This window comes from Elgaria multicarinata, chromosome 7, assembly GCF_023053635.1.
Source record: "Elgaria multicarinata webbii isolate HBS135686 ecotype San Diego chromosome 7, rElgMul1.1.pri, whole genome shotgun sequence".
Classification (NCBI taxonomy): Eukaryota; Metazoa; Chordata; class Lepidosauria; order Squamata; family Anguidae; genus Elgaria; species Elgaria multicarinata.
Genome location: NC_086177.1, coordinates 32,652,876 through 32,667,442, shown reverse-complemented (window position 1 = coordinate 32,667,442; position 14,567 = coordinate 32,652,876).

Below are 14,567 nucleotides of genomic sequence, written 5' to 3'. Positions count from 1 at the left end.
AAGATGAGAAGCAGCCTAGTGCCAGCTGAAGAGTAACACCACTTGCTGCCAAGTCTTGACCAGAGCTTTCCCCTAGATCAATTACCAGTGCTGAACAAAGCTCGGTATGCAAAGATAAAAACAATGATGTATCTTTGAGCAATTTATTTGGTTTAAAAAATACGATATTGCCTTTCCGGAAAAACCAATCAAAGCAGTTCCCACCCAAATTCAGAAAACCCTTTCAGTTACTAAGATCAGCCTCTACTACTGCTTTTAGTAACAGAGTAGGTTCTTACTGAGATAGTTGATCTGCCAGATAGCCAGAGCTTAAGCCATTTAGAGTTTTAAAGGTTGCAGCCATCTTCTCTACACTACTGGGCAAACACAACAACCAGGCCTCACACACTCATCTGTAATTAAAAGACTATTTATTTATTGCATTTTTACACCACCCAATAGCCGAAGCGGTTCACAAAAATTAGCTACTGTAGTAGAGGGCGTTCATTCCCAGAACACTTGAGCCCCTGTAGCACCTCTGGTTTTGGAAAGTAAGCAGCAGACCCCACCCTAACCTCGGTGCGGGGAAGCAGCTGCTCTCTGTAACAGCTGTGTTGCTAATTCTCTTCCCCTCTGGCCCTCTTTGTGTGGTGCAGCTGTGCCAGGAAAGGCTTTAGGGCCCAACACCACGTGAAGATCAGGTCTTCTGTTCTTTCTTTTAAACCAAGAGAAGGCAGCTCACTGCTTTCTAGGTGTTTTGGACTAGAACTGCCATACTCCTTGACTGTTGACCATGCTGGCTGATGGGAGTTGTAGTCCACAATATCTAGAAGGCACTGAGTGGCCTCCCTGGCTTACACTTTAAAGCTGCTGTGAGGGGTTGATCAAAGCAGTGATCTGCTGAAGGAGGAAGTATTTAACCTCACCCTGTATCATTTTCTGGATTGAAATCCCCTCCAGCTCTAAAGATGCCATTACAGGCATAATACCAGTAGCTGTTGGTTCCCCACTCCCGCCCCTGAGCTAATCACAATTTCAGGAGGCAATTTAGATCAGAAAAATGGGCTGGAGAAAAGGATTAAATACCCCTTCCCTCAATGCCACTGCTCCAAGCAAATGGAAACCCGTTACACCTGCTCTAAAATAAATTCTAAGAACAAAACTGAAAATCTACGGTGCTTCTGACATCGTGCAGCTATTCTGTCTTGTCATCTTTAAAATGTTTCTGTGGAAAGAAAAAAGATGGAAGAAATAGGAAATTATGGGGAGGGGGGAGGAGTGGTTTACAAACAGAAGATGCTCATGATGTCTGGAACCCACGTAAGATTCCTGGAATGAGGTGAGGTAATTACACAGTAAAAAGCTTTGTTTGGAAACACCCCTAATCCTGGAGTGTCCATGTTACATGGAGTTTAGCCTTCAGGAAACTTTGTTGGAAGAGGGTAGGGTTTGCTCCATTACATGCCTTCTACCAAACACTGAGGTCAGCTTGACACAAGTGGCAGCCTGGGTTTACTAGCTTTCCAATGGTGCTTTCCATAACAAACGCCTACTTCTGAAGAGGGACATACAGGCCCAAACATTCAGGGAGGTGACTCACTGTGTTTTAAGACACACATCAAATTACAGATCTGATGTGTGCGCCACCCCAAACATCAGCTGTGAATCTCTGAGGCTACTACCTAGTGTGAGACAGCTCTGAGTCTCACACTCAGTTCTGGCTCCAAGATTTTGCGGGCCTTTGAGTAAGAAACCAGCAGTGCTCACCTACCCCTTCATTGGTGATGCTTCCTTCTCACTGCCATTGTCACCTGCTCCTCTAGCTCCTGCTCATTATTATTATTATCATCATCATTATTTCTATACCGCCCCATAGCTGAAGCGCTCTGGGCAGTTACATTACTACCGCTTGCTTGACAGGCAGAAAGGCCATGAGCAAGCAGCCAGTGGCATCAACTGCTCCTTCTTCTTATGACCAGCAGTGTCTGGGCCATAGCAAGGAACAAACAGGTTGCAATGGCAGAGAGGAGAAACAACTGTCAATGGGTCCCTGCTAGGGCATGGGTCATCAGCAGATGCACAACAATGCCTATTCTTGACACCAACCCTGCTGAGATTCAATGTTCCATAGAAGCAAAAACTGAGGAATGAAGGCATATGGAACAGTCATGCTTATTTCTACTCCACTTGTAAAGATCACAGCAGACACAGTGGATTCATAGGATCATGCTCCTGGTCTCACTTAATTAGGGCTGTCAACGTTTTTGCTAGCGGGGCTTCTGTGTATTAGAGCTATCTAAAAACAGAAATCCCACAGAGGAAGCCTTTCCCAGCACGCAGATGCCATGGTGCAGCAAAGACTTATTTATTTATTTATTTATTACATTTTTATACTGCCCAATAGCTGAAGCTCTCTGGGCAGTTCACAAAAATTAAAACCATGAAAAGCATAATGAAACAAACAACAGTCTAAAAACTCATATACAAAATACAATATAAAAAGCACAACCAGAATAAAACCACACAGCAGAAATTGGTATAGATTAAAACACGGAATTAAAACAGCAAAGTTTAAATTTAAGTTAAATTAGGTGTTAAAATACTGAGAAAATAAGGTCTTCATCTGGCAATGGAAGGAATACAGGCGCTAGGTGAACCTCTCTGGGGAGCTCATTCCACAGCCGGTGTGCCACAGCAGAGAAAGCCCTCCTCCTAGTAGCTACCGTGAATCCCAGCAGCACAGGCTGATGGTCCTTTCATCTGGAAGAAGCACATAGTCTTCTCTGTGGTTGAAGATGGCCTGTGAACTTGGCGTCCACTCAAACCAGCTCCTGTATATTTGACTAGTGTTCTTCCTGTAGATATCTCCCATAGCTTGGCTACAGAGTCTTTTCCACTCAACAGAATATACTTGCCTGTTGAAATACCTGCTCTTGTCAGACATCGGTTTAAGGGAACTATGGGAACCCTTGAAGAAAAGAATGTGGGCAGTGGTGCACATACACATTTATCAGAGCGATGAAGTTGACTGCAGTTCATATATTCTAATGTGATACTGACAGTGCAGAGTATAATTATTGAAGTATTTAATAAAGAACCTTGTAAAATGTGGCAAGTTCCTCTCTTTCTCTTTTAATTCTCCCCTATAATTTAAAGTGAAAGGAATCACTCAATAAAGGATGGCTATGTAAATATCACATTAAATAAATCAGTGCATCTTTACCAACTCTAAAAACAGCATACATTTGTCTCCTCCCAATTACCAGAGGGTGTCTGAATGATTAGTTTAACTCATTTTGCAGGTTTTTGAGTGCTCTAATTTAATTATTTATTCATTTCATTTCACTTCTGTACTGCCCAATAACTGAAGCTCTCTGGGCAGTTCACAAAAATTAAAACCACGAAGTATGGTATAAAACAACATAAAATATGAAAACTTAAGCTGCAATTTAAAAGTACAGCCAGTATAAAACCTAGCTATGCTTGTGAGATTGCATAGCTCTTACGGTTACAATATGTGTTGATGATGGGCCTGAAGCAGAGGCAAGGTTGGTGATTGCCACCCTCCGCCAGATGACAGGGAATTGCCAGCCTTTTGACTGCAAAGCACATCTGTGTGTTTTAATAACTGCATGACAAGGAGACATTGGGCAGCTATCACTTCATCTCTCACGGTGCAGCAATAACACCTGAAAGGCTGACCCTACCTAATGTCCCCGAAGCATAGACCTAATTAAAGACAAGAGAGCAGTCTTCAAAGCAATGCACTGGCAATCCTAACGGCATACTAAATGCCATACCTGTCAACACTCTCCCAGTTTTCAATACACGGTGAGGGTGGATAAAGCAGGTGTGCTGAACTTCTTTCAGCCAAGGGATGAATTCCGTGTCAGAGAAGCTCCCAGGGTTTGCATTCCAGTAGTGGGTAGGGCTGAAGGCAAAAGGGGAGGGGGCAAAATACCGAAAGTACCAGCATATTTTAGCTTAAGAGTGTCATCAGAGCAGGGGGAGGGTGTTTCCTTACCATTGCCCCCCCCCCCGTATGTTGGGCACCTGTTAAAGGTACAAACTCAGGACATGCCAGAGACTAAAGCCTGGATTTTTTCCATGAGAAGTGTGTGCTTTGCCACGGTCCTTCCCAATCTTCCTTCAGTGTTGTCTGACTGGTGTAAATAGAGCAGGACATAAGAACATGGTAAGTGCCATGTTGGGTCCAGCATTCTGCCACCCAGTGGCAAAGTCACTGCCCATAGCTCCCTATCCTACTTTTGTCTCAACACGCAGAGACTGAATAAGTGAGGCTTTTCGTAGCATGCAAAGAAGGGGTGGAAAAAGTTTCACCTGTCCAATTGGTCTGTGTGTCAGGATGCTCATGGTAGCAAGGCCAGGGTGTGTGGGCTTGCCAGGCCGAAATTGCAATCCTTATAATACCTGAAGGATCATCTCCTTCTATATATACATGCCCAGGCCCTAAGATCAGCTTCAGCAGTCCTTCACCGGAAACCCTTGACAAAGGAAGTGAGGTGGTTGGCTACCTTTTCTGCTGTAGCACCCCAGTTATGGAATGAAATTCCCAGAGAAGTTCACCTGCATTGCGCTCTTTCCAACATCAGGTGAAGACCTTTGTATTTTCTCAGGCATTTTAGTCTTTAGTCTGTTGTTTTAACATTGCTGCTATGTTTTATTATGGGGGCTGTCTATACGCGGGGAAAGCCCTGTGGTGGCTATGGATCTGCGCTGTGATGCTGTGGTTTGAAAAAGTCAGGGATTTACCTCAACTTTTTCAATCGGAGCAATGTCAATACAGCGCTTCTGCCATCTGACGTCGCTCTGGGGCCAATTCAGGGGGTGGGGTCTGGTGAAAGACGACTGACAATTGGTCACCTTCCACCAGGAAGACGGCAGGGGCTGCTCCGGTACCTGGATGGCCGCCCAGAAAGCCTGCGCTCCATCCTCGGCATTAGGATTACCTGACGCTGCCTCAGGAGAGGGAAAACACGGGGTTGGGGGGGGGAGCCAACCCAGTGCTGTGAAGACAGACATCTGGTTTTACTTTTATACCGTAGTTTTAAACTTTAAAATTTTATATTGTATTTTATGTTGGATTTTGTAGTTTTAATTGTTGTGAACTGCCCATAGAACACTGGCTATTGGGTGCAACAGAAATGTAACAAATAATAAATAAATAAACAAATTGGTATGTTCGGTTCTGTACTTGGAAACACTACTAAAGCCTTTCTAAAACCTAGCACCCTCCAGATGTGTTGAACTACATCTCCCAGCATCCCCCAGACAGTGTTCATGGGAGTTGTAGTTCCCTACATTGGGAGCACACCAGAAGGCTGCTCTAGTACTATTAAAACACTGCGTAAATGTGGCACCGGTAAATTTCAGTGTTGTGCTGTGATCAAGTATCGGTAGTATCTTTAAAATGAAACTCTCCCAAGGCATATTTGGCCTGGGAGGCTTTTTCAGGGTGGGAGGCGAAGATCTGCTAACCACTGTCCCACATTCACAGGATTAAGGTTGGGGCCCCTGACTGTGACAATGGCTCACTGTAAGACACATTCAGGATAGACCTGGAATTCCCCCTGGGCAACCCATCTCACCTGTCTCCTCAGAGACCTTCCGGGGCCACGCCTTCATTCTGGAGGAGCAGCAGCTGGCAGCTCTGTTTGTCCTCTCTGCTATTGCTCAGCTTTGGCTTTCTCACAGTCTACGAGCTATTGGTGTGGAGCGAGAACAGTGGAGAACGTCCTCCACCCTCTTGCCCTCAGTAACATCAAAAGTGTCCATTTCCTTGCAAGGCAACAGCGTTTTGCTCCTCCGCTTGTGCCTGTTTACTCACCTCCCATAACTGTTAGATATCATTCATGCAGGGAATGGTGCCTGTTAACTTTACAAGGGTTATTTAGCTTGATTGCCCATAGCAAAAAATGACATTTATATCCCAATTGCCATAAACCAAAGGCCGTGGCATTTCCCCCCCCCCCCCCATGGTTAGGATTCAAAACTACCTCATGATACAGAGTACACACCTCCTCTCTTCACAAATGCTTTACTTTGGACAGAGGCAAAAACATATCTCTACCACAGACTGTAGTGTATATTGGTAGCACCTTAGAGCCAAAACGGACATTACTTGAAGGGCATAATCCTATGCATGTTTAGACAGGTAAAAGTCCTACAAGTCCCAGAATGGCTGGCTGGGGGATGCTGGGAGTTGGAGGGCTTTTATCTATCTAAACTTACTTAGGGTTGGTCCTTAAATTTGTGACTAGCAACTAGGTTATTTTCTTTGGTTCTTTGGAGTTGGTGCAGGGTCCCTGATTTGTATGGGGACCTTAGCATGGGAGTTAGGGGGGCTTTTAAGTTTTCACAGATACACAAAAGTCCTGACCTGAATCAAGAGCCCTATACTGCTAGTTGCTAGACACAGGTTTAAAGTGATTAGGGTGACCATATGAAAAGGAGGACAGGGCTCCTGTATCTTTTAACAGTTGCATAGAAAAGGGAATTTCAGCAGGTGTCATTTGTATATATGGAGAACCTGGTGAAATTCCCTCTTCATCACAACAGTTAAAGCTGCAGGAGCTATACTAGAGTGACCAGATTTAAAAGAGGGCAGGGCACCTGCAGCTTTAACTATTTTGATGAAAAGGGAATTTCACCAGGTGTTGCCTGCATACAAATGACACCTGCTGAAATTCCCTGTTCTATGCAACTGTTAAAGATACAGGAGCCCTGTCCTCCATTCCATATGGTCACCCTAACATACTTTTAAACAGGCAACATGTCCTAAATTTACAGTAAGAGACTGTTCTTTATGCATACTTCCTTGTAGTAGGCTTTCATTTCTCATCCCAGTGATTTCGACAAATGACACCTGCTGAAATTCCCTTTTCAATACAACTGTTAAAGATACAGGAGCCCTGTCCTCCTTTTCATATGGTCACCCTAAAAATGATGTCTGTTTGGGCTCTAAGAGTCAGGCCTTGGCTTATTCATAAGAGCCTTGGGGCGTCATCAGACAAGTGTTTTATCGCATGCTTGCTACTGCCCACTTATGGATGTTCGCGCATCCTTTAGACAGAGAGCTTCACTAATGGGCGGTATAAAAATGCAATAAATAAATAAATCATTTGCCTTCCGCACACCTCCTGTTAGTTTTTCCGTTGCAAAATAAACCTGTTTTAAACCAACTTTTTTTAAAAAAAGGTAATCTCCTGCTACATGCAGGAAAAGCAGTATGATAAAAACAGCCCCTGAATGGGCCATGTGGTCTTTGTCTACTTCCTCTTTCCTCTCAGGGAAGAAGGAGAAAGCAATGAACAAAAACAGGGGTGAAGAAGTGTCAGTAAGGAAGCACGATTTGCCCCCATGTGATGACACTCTTGGACTGCAGAACAGTTTTCCCACCCTTCTCCTTCATGGGCCTGTCCAGTCCTTCCCTCTGAAAGTCCCCACATTCCCTGAGGTTAAATGGATGGTGACTGGAGAGATGACCTCTTCAGCCATGGTACCCTCTCTGTGGAATCCAAACACTTTCTTGCACCAGGCAAAGATGTGTTTGTTTGCCCAGGCTTACCAGGTAGTTTTAATTAATGTGTTCTATTGATCTATTTATTGTCTCTACTATATTTATTGCTGCTATATCATCCTACACGAGTCACACTGGGAGGTTTTTTTTAAAAACAACAATTATTATTATTATTATTATTATTATTTATTTATATAGCACCATCAATGTACACAAAAACAAAACAGAAGGATGGTACAGAAGCATTTTAAATGAAATAAAAGCAGACAAATAGATAAATAATCTAGTTGTCCAACCTATGTAAACATTTATATGAGCAACAAGAAAATGACACAGTCACACCTAATGTTTTTGGTTCATGCATAAGGACCCAAGTGGAAATTCCTTGGGCATTTGTATTCATTTATATATATATTTATTCACCAAATAACAAACATTCTCTGGGTGGTATACCTATCAACGCACATCATTGTTTATTATTAGTTTCACTGATTGAAAAATCAGTGCAAAAACCAGACTTTCTCCAGTCCTTAATGGGAGTAGCTATAGCCCAAATGAGTCATACGTATGTCAGATTGCAAATAAAACGCTGTGGGGGAGATTCCTTTGATTCAGCCATGAAGTAGCCTGTTTTATCTCTTTTGCTTTTGCACAGCCCACTCTCTATGACCTTCTCTACATAAATAATAAAAAAGTCAGAGAATAAGATTAAGAGAACAGCGCATTCTAGTTAAATGGCCAAATCAAAACAGGCACCGTACATTCTCAGGAATAAGAAATCTGAAGTTTTGTTTAGTGATAGACTCCAGTTTCACTGAACATCTTATCTCATTAAAATGTAAATTGGGGATGGGGAAAACATAGCCAGACTGGTGTTATGGAAATCTTAGAGAACACCAGTCAGGAAACCAGACAAGAACTTTTAAACAAGAATGCTACAACAATGGCAAACTCCTGACTCCACCCACATACAACTTAAGTCCAATACCATCTAGTGACAAACCTATATAATGAAACTATCCACACAACTGGATTTAGAAATAGTGTATCTATAGACTGACGGGATAAATTAGCAATTCAAATAGCATTCCCTGTTAAAAACAAAAGGCTTGTGGCACCTTAAAGATGAATTATTACCGCATAAATGTTCATGAACTAAAGTCCAATTCATTTGATCCATGAAAGCTTAGGCCACAATAAATCTGTTAGTCTTTTAGGTGCCAGAAGACTTTTGTTGGTTTTGCTTCTTCAGGCTAATATGGATACCCTTAGTATTTGCTTTTAGTTTCTCATAAACCAAAACCTTAGTTTTTCTACATCACTGGAAGGGGAGAGACTTATGGCCTTCCTTTTGCCATTGAGCTGCAATTCCCATCATCCTTCATCATTGGGCTGGCTAGGGCTGATGGAAGTTGCAGTCCAGCATCATCTGGTGGGCCATAAATTCTCCAGCCCTCTTCTACACCTTTGTACCCTTTATCAAGGTTTACTGCACATGAGGCATTTATTGTGTGCTTGTGATTCCTTATTCATGGTTGTTTACCGGTTCTTTGAACGACATTGTGATCCTCCAGTTTCACTTCTGTTTTTCAGAGCACTTTCCCGGGTGGGTGGGTTTAGAATGGGGGAAATGGGGTATTATTTCTGAAAACGCTGTTTCTACTTGTGTATTTACATGATTCCGCTATAGCACAGCTCCACCTAGAGGTTATATAGCAGAAAAGCAAGAAGGGAAACACTCTTTGTGTAGAACTTGGATCTCAATTCTGTGACAAAACTGAAAGCGATTAACAGCCTCGTGTAGAAAAGCTCATTGTCTGCATAAGCATTTTCTGAGCTTGTTTGCATGTTTGTCCCCCGCCCATCCCTGGCCTGGTTACAAACTATGGGTTGTATCCAATGGTGTCCCTCTGCTGATGGAAGGCTCTTTGATCCACCAGAAGCTTCAATCAGCAGAACATGAAAGGAGGTGATTTTTACTGCTTCTTCATTCCTCCTGCAGTCCCCTGAATCACCTCTCACATACTTCTAAAGGGGTTTCTAATCCTTTGAATAGATGGGTGGAGGGGCTGCAGGGAAGAAGAGAATTAGAATAATAATAATAATAATAATAATAATAATAATAATAATACACTAATGGATTCCAACCACCAATGGATTCCAACAGAGATATTGCATAACTCTGCATGATTAGCATAACATTTAGTTTGGCCCTCGCCTAGTTATTTTTGAAAAACAGACCATTATCCTCTCTGCTATGCCTGCCATTGAGAATCATTTGCTAGACTCTGTGTTAATGGGGAGCGGCTTCCACATGCCAATATTTACAGTAGTACAAAACTTTCCCCAATACAGATTAAGGCCCTATTGTGTCAGCTTCAGCCACTGTACAAACAAGTACACAAAAGCAAGCTGGTACTGCAGACTCACGGAAACAACCTTTGTTGTCATTTTGTGAGATCTATTCAGCAGGCTCCCACACCTAGAAACAAACCAACAACCATTAATATTTGAGATCAAGCTTACCTTCAGGCATAGCTTTCCTCCTATCATAGGCTCATCTGTTCCTTTTGGATTATGCCGAACATGGCGACAGCAATGGCAGGGGTGAAAGGATTGGTTAGGAACAGGGCTACAGTCACATCCCTCTCCCCAAACTCATAACTACCTACACGACTTACCTTGGTTTTCAGCATTAGCGCAGAACAATTCCATGGATACACAGTCATCAGATGAGGGGTGGGGAATCTCATTTCCCTACCGTCGCTTTCACTTCCTGCTGCAGTCCCACAATAGGGACAAGCAGCTTCCTCTTTCTTCACATGGGGAAGAAAAAAGCAGCAGCAATGACCATGTGGCCCGTTCAGTGGGTGTTTTTATTGTGTTGCTTTTTCCTGCACACAGAAGGAAAAGGCAGCAAATTTCACTTCAATTAAAAAAACTGGATTTATCAGGAAAAAGGACTAGAATGAGCAGGAGATGTGTGGGAGGTGGACGGCATCATCAAAACGACCTGTGAAAAACTGTGAGGGGCCAGAAACAGAGTGCAATAAAACACTCGTCTGACGGAGCGTATACACTCACAAATGGAAATTAAAGTGCCCAATTTCACTTATAATGGATGTAGTGAATAATAAACCCAGCACACCAGTTTATGACTCCAGATGAATGATTGCTTTCCCTTTAAATCTTCATTTAAAGCTCACACCATGCCATGCCCTTCTTTTAAAGCAGGCTGGCTGTTGAATCTCAAGCCTGCAGGCCAAATCTAGCTCAACTGGGGTCCAAATCTGGCCCACCTGGGGTCACCCATATGGTCATGCACCTTTCTTCTGGCTCCACCAACTATTCCCTAACCACCGAGAGTTCGGTAGTTTCCTGGCTTTTTCACAGGCTTTTCCCACTTTAAAAGGTTGAAACGCCTCTCCTGACTAAGAGCTTTAAGCTAAAATATGCTGGCATTTTTACTATTTTGGCCCTGTCCCTCATCCCTTGCACCTACCCACCATTGCAATGCAGCCCCCGAGAGCTTCACTGAGATTTTGAAGTCAGCCGTCTTGCTGAAAGAGATCCACAACACTCTTGTTTGTCTAGCTTACTCTGACCTCTTTAGTGGATCCTCAGATGGCGTCAGGCAGGGCCCAAGCATCTGCCTCACCTTGCTGCCCTCTGGTGCCAGGTGTGGCACAACTGAGCATCTGATGAAACTGCATGCTAAAGGTTATTCACATTTTGTTTTCAGGTCCATGATGCAACAATACAAATAGATATTTCTAACACCCACATGATCCTGCAACTGGCCTCTGAAAAAGCATTTTAATCACAAGACTGATCTTTCTGATGAATTCCATGGGTACATCAGGGTCGTGTGTGCACACACATGATCAGTGGTCCGTTTTGTCATTGGGGTGGTGTTTGGGAAGAGAATTGGTTCTACTTTCCCCTTCCCTTCTCTGAATCCCCAAATAAACAAAGCTGCCAGAGCTGACTGGCAGTACAGATCCACACATGCAGCAGCAAGGATCTCTGGAACTCTGCCCTTAAATTTCTCTCGTATTTCATGATGTAAAATAAAGAAAAGAACACAAATAATTTATCCACTCTTACTAATAGCTATAGACAAGATCTTCCATATTAGGGCTTGTTCTAAGCTTCTCTTTTTGGAGGGTGGAGATTTAATGAATTAAGGAAGGCTGCTTCCAGTTCTGCACAGGCTCATTGTTCAGCCCTGGTGCACTTGAGTGCTTCGCATAAATCAGAGTCTTCACAGGGCCACATGACAAGCACAGTACAGGGTACGCCTTGTGTAGATGCTCAAGCTCTCCAGAGCTGCTATACCAGCTCATCCAGTGCTGCTCAAAAGTACATAGATGGCAACTTTAATTTCAGCAATTAACATAGCTTGGGGCACGCCTACGCTTGGAGCTCTGGTGAGAGTATGAATTAAACATTGCAGAGGGGAAAACTCATTATTAAAATGAGCTACATGCAGCTCTCAGTATAGTGGCTTTTGCAACCAAGGTGTTTGAAGCAGCCTCTCAAGAATGGAGTGGTGGCTATAAGGGGCTATAAAAAAAAAAAACCATATGGTTTTTTTTCCAGTAAGAAGAATGGTTCTATCATGTAGCATCAGGGTGAAGACAGATGTAGTATTTTAAGGCAGGTCATATAGCATGCTCTTCAGCCAGTTTCATAAATTGCAGACATAGATTATGGCAAATTAAACTCCATCCATGGTCTTGCGCCTTCATGCATCAGGTGGGCTACACACCAGTGGTGGGGAACCTGTGGCCCACCCAATGATAGTCCACTCCTACGCCCGTTGGCCCCAACCAGCAATGCCAATGGTCACAGATTATGGGAGTTAAGAGTCCACCAAATTCTGGAGGGCCACTATTTCCCATCCCTGCTTTAAATAATTAATCAATGAATAAATAAATACATGTCTTCACTCTAAACACATCCCATTGTTACCCTCAGTTTCCTCTGGTGGAGGGGTGGCCTTTCAGATGTTTTGGCCTGCAACTCCCATGAGTCCTCACCATTGGCTATAGTGGCTAGGACTCATGGGAGCGGTAGGCCAAAACATTTCAAGACTCACAAGTTGCCCATCCCTACTCTAATGGATCATGAAAGTGTTAAGGGTGGCTCAGCCTCATCATTCATCATGACTATAACTCTTTATTTTCCCCTGGAAACAGAGAGTGATATTTTCCTTTTAAATACACTGAACTAGGCCAAAGGAGCCTTTACTTACTATTCATTATCATGAACTGAATCTCATATACATAGAAGAACTAAGAAAAAGTCCCAGGACTCTAGGGAGAACAGAGACAAATATAACACCTTTAATAGCCATGTAGCAGAGAATTGTAGCCGGGAGCAGCTTGTAATGATAATGAAGGGGTGAGAAAAGACTCACCTTTTATATTTCATTTTCTCACCTTTTTTATTGGATTAAATCCAAGATGTGTGTCTTTTAAGGCCAGTGTCTGCCCCCACCAACCCATCCCTTAGGCCCTAGCCACAAAGGAAGTAGGATGAGAGTGTCCATGTATAGTCATTGGCGTTGATGGAGGGAGGGAGGCAGGCGTGAAAGGTTGTTTTGACTCCCCAACATAGTTTTGCAAGGGTGGGGATCTTTTTCTATTCGTGGAGACCCTCTCGTACCATGCCCATTCTCATGTCTTGGCTGCCAGCCCATTGGCACACCTAATCCGCAGTTTGTTAATATAGGGAATCATAAAGGTGGGACTCAATGCCCTCTAAGGTCCATTCTAACTCTAAACAGTTTTGATGTTTTCAAGATAGATGTTTGTCAGGGTATGCAGGTATTAACTTTTCTAATCATGTATTTCAGACTTCCCCAACACAAAGCCCTTTAGATGTGCTGGACTGCAACTCCCATCATTCCCAGCCAACATGGCTGTAATTGCAGTCCAACACATCTGGAGGGCACCAGGTTGGGGAAGGTTGATGTATTTCATGTGTTAAAGAATAAAGTTGATAACTAACTTCCTAGAAATAAGCATGTAGAAGCTGCACTGGACCAGGAGATGCATTCCGTTGCAATAAGAAAAATGGAATGAAGTAACAAGTGGGGTACATCAGAGAAGTGCAGATGTCGTTCAGTACAAACTGAGATTAAAAGAAATGTTCTTCACAGAATTGAAAGATGTTCATTTCTCAAAATACCAGAGAACTCCTTGTACTCCAAACATGCTTGTGGCCTTTGTCCAGTATGATTGGGTGCTTCCACACTAGGTGTTTACTCTGGGGTTGCTAAACTTTGACTTGTGATTGATTATACATTTTGGGGTGAAATGCTCCTATTCCATGTAAAGTCACTTTTGCCAATTAAGAAACAAACGCCCCATCAATATGGCCTTTGTATGAAACTTCAGCAAAGGCTTGGTGCAAAATCAGTTTCACTTGACATAGTAATATTAATTCTTTCTTCCCTCCCTCAGACTTGCCTGTGCCTGTTTGAAGAACCCAACAACTCGCTGAATTCATGAGGATCTGGAAATCAATTTCTTCAGTAGCATAAGTTACACTGAGCACTGGGGCAGTCAGAAAATCATCAAGAATACTATGCAAACAATAATAGCCACTTGGCCATTCTGATGGACCAGTGAGTGGCTACCAGTTGCTGGGATTCTTGCAAAGAATGCTGGACCTTGATCTGATTCAACAAGGCCATTTTTGTATGAGTACGTATTCAGGATTACCTAGCACCAATTAATTATGCTTAAATGATCCAGATATCCTAGATATGCTAATCAGGGCTGGCCCTACCATTTGGCAGAAGGAGGTGGCTGCTTCAGGTGGAGAATGCTGGGAGTGGAGAGCAGCAGTGAGGTAGGAACATAGGAAGCTGCCTTATACTGAGTCAGTCCTTTGGTCCATCTAGCCTACTATTGTCAAAGCTAATTAGCAGGACTTTTCCAGGGTTTCAGGCAGGATTCCTTCCTACCCTTACCAGGAGATGCCAGGGATTGAACCTGGGACCTTCTGCATGCAAAGTGGGTGCTCTACCACTGAGCTA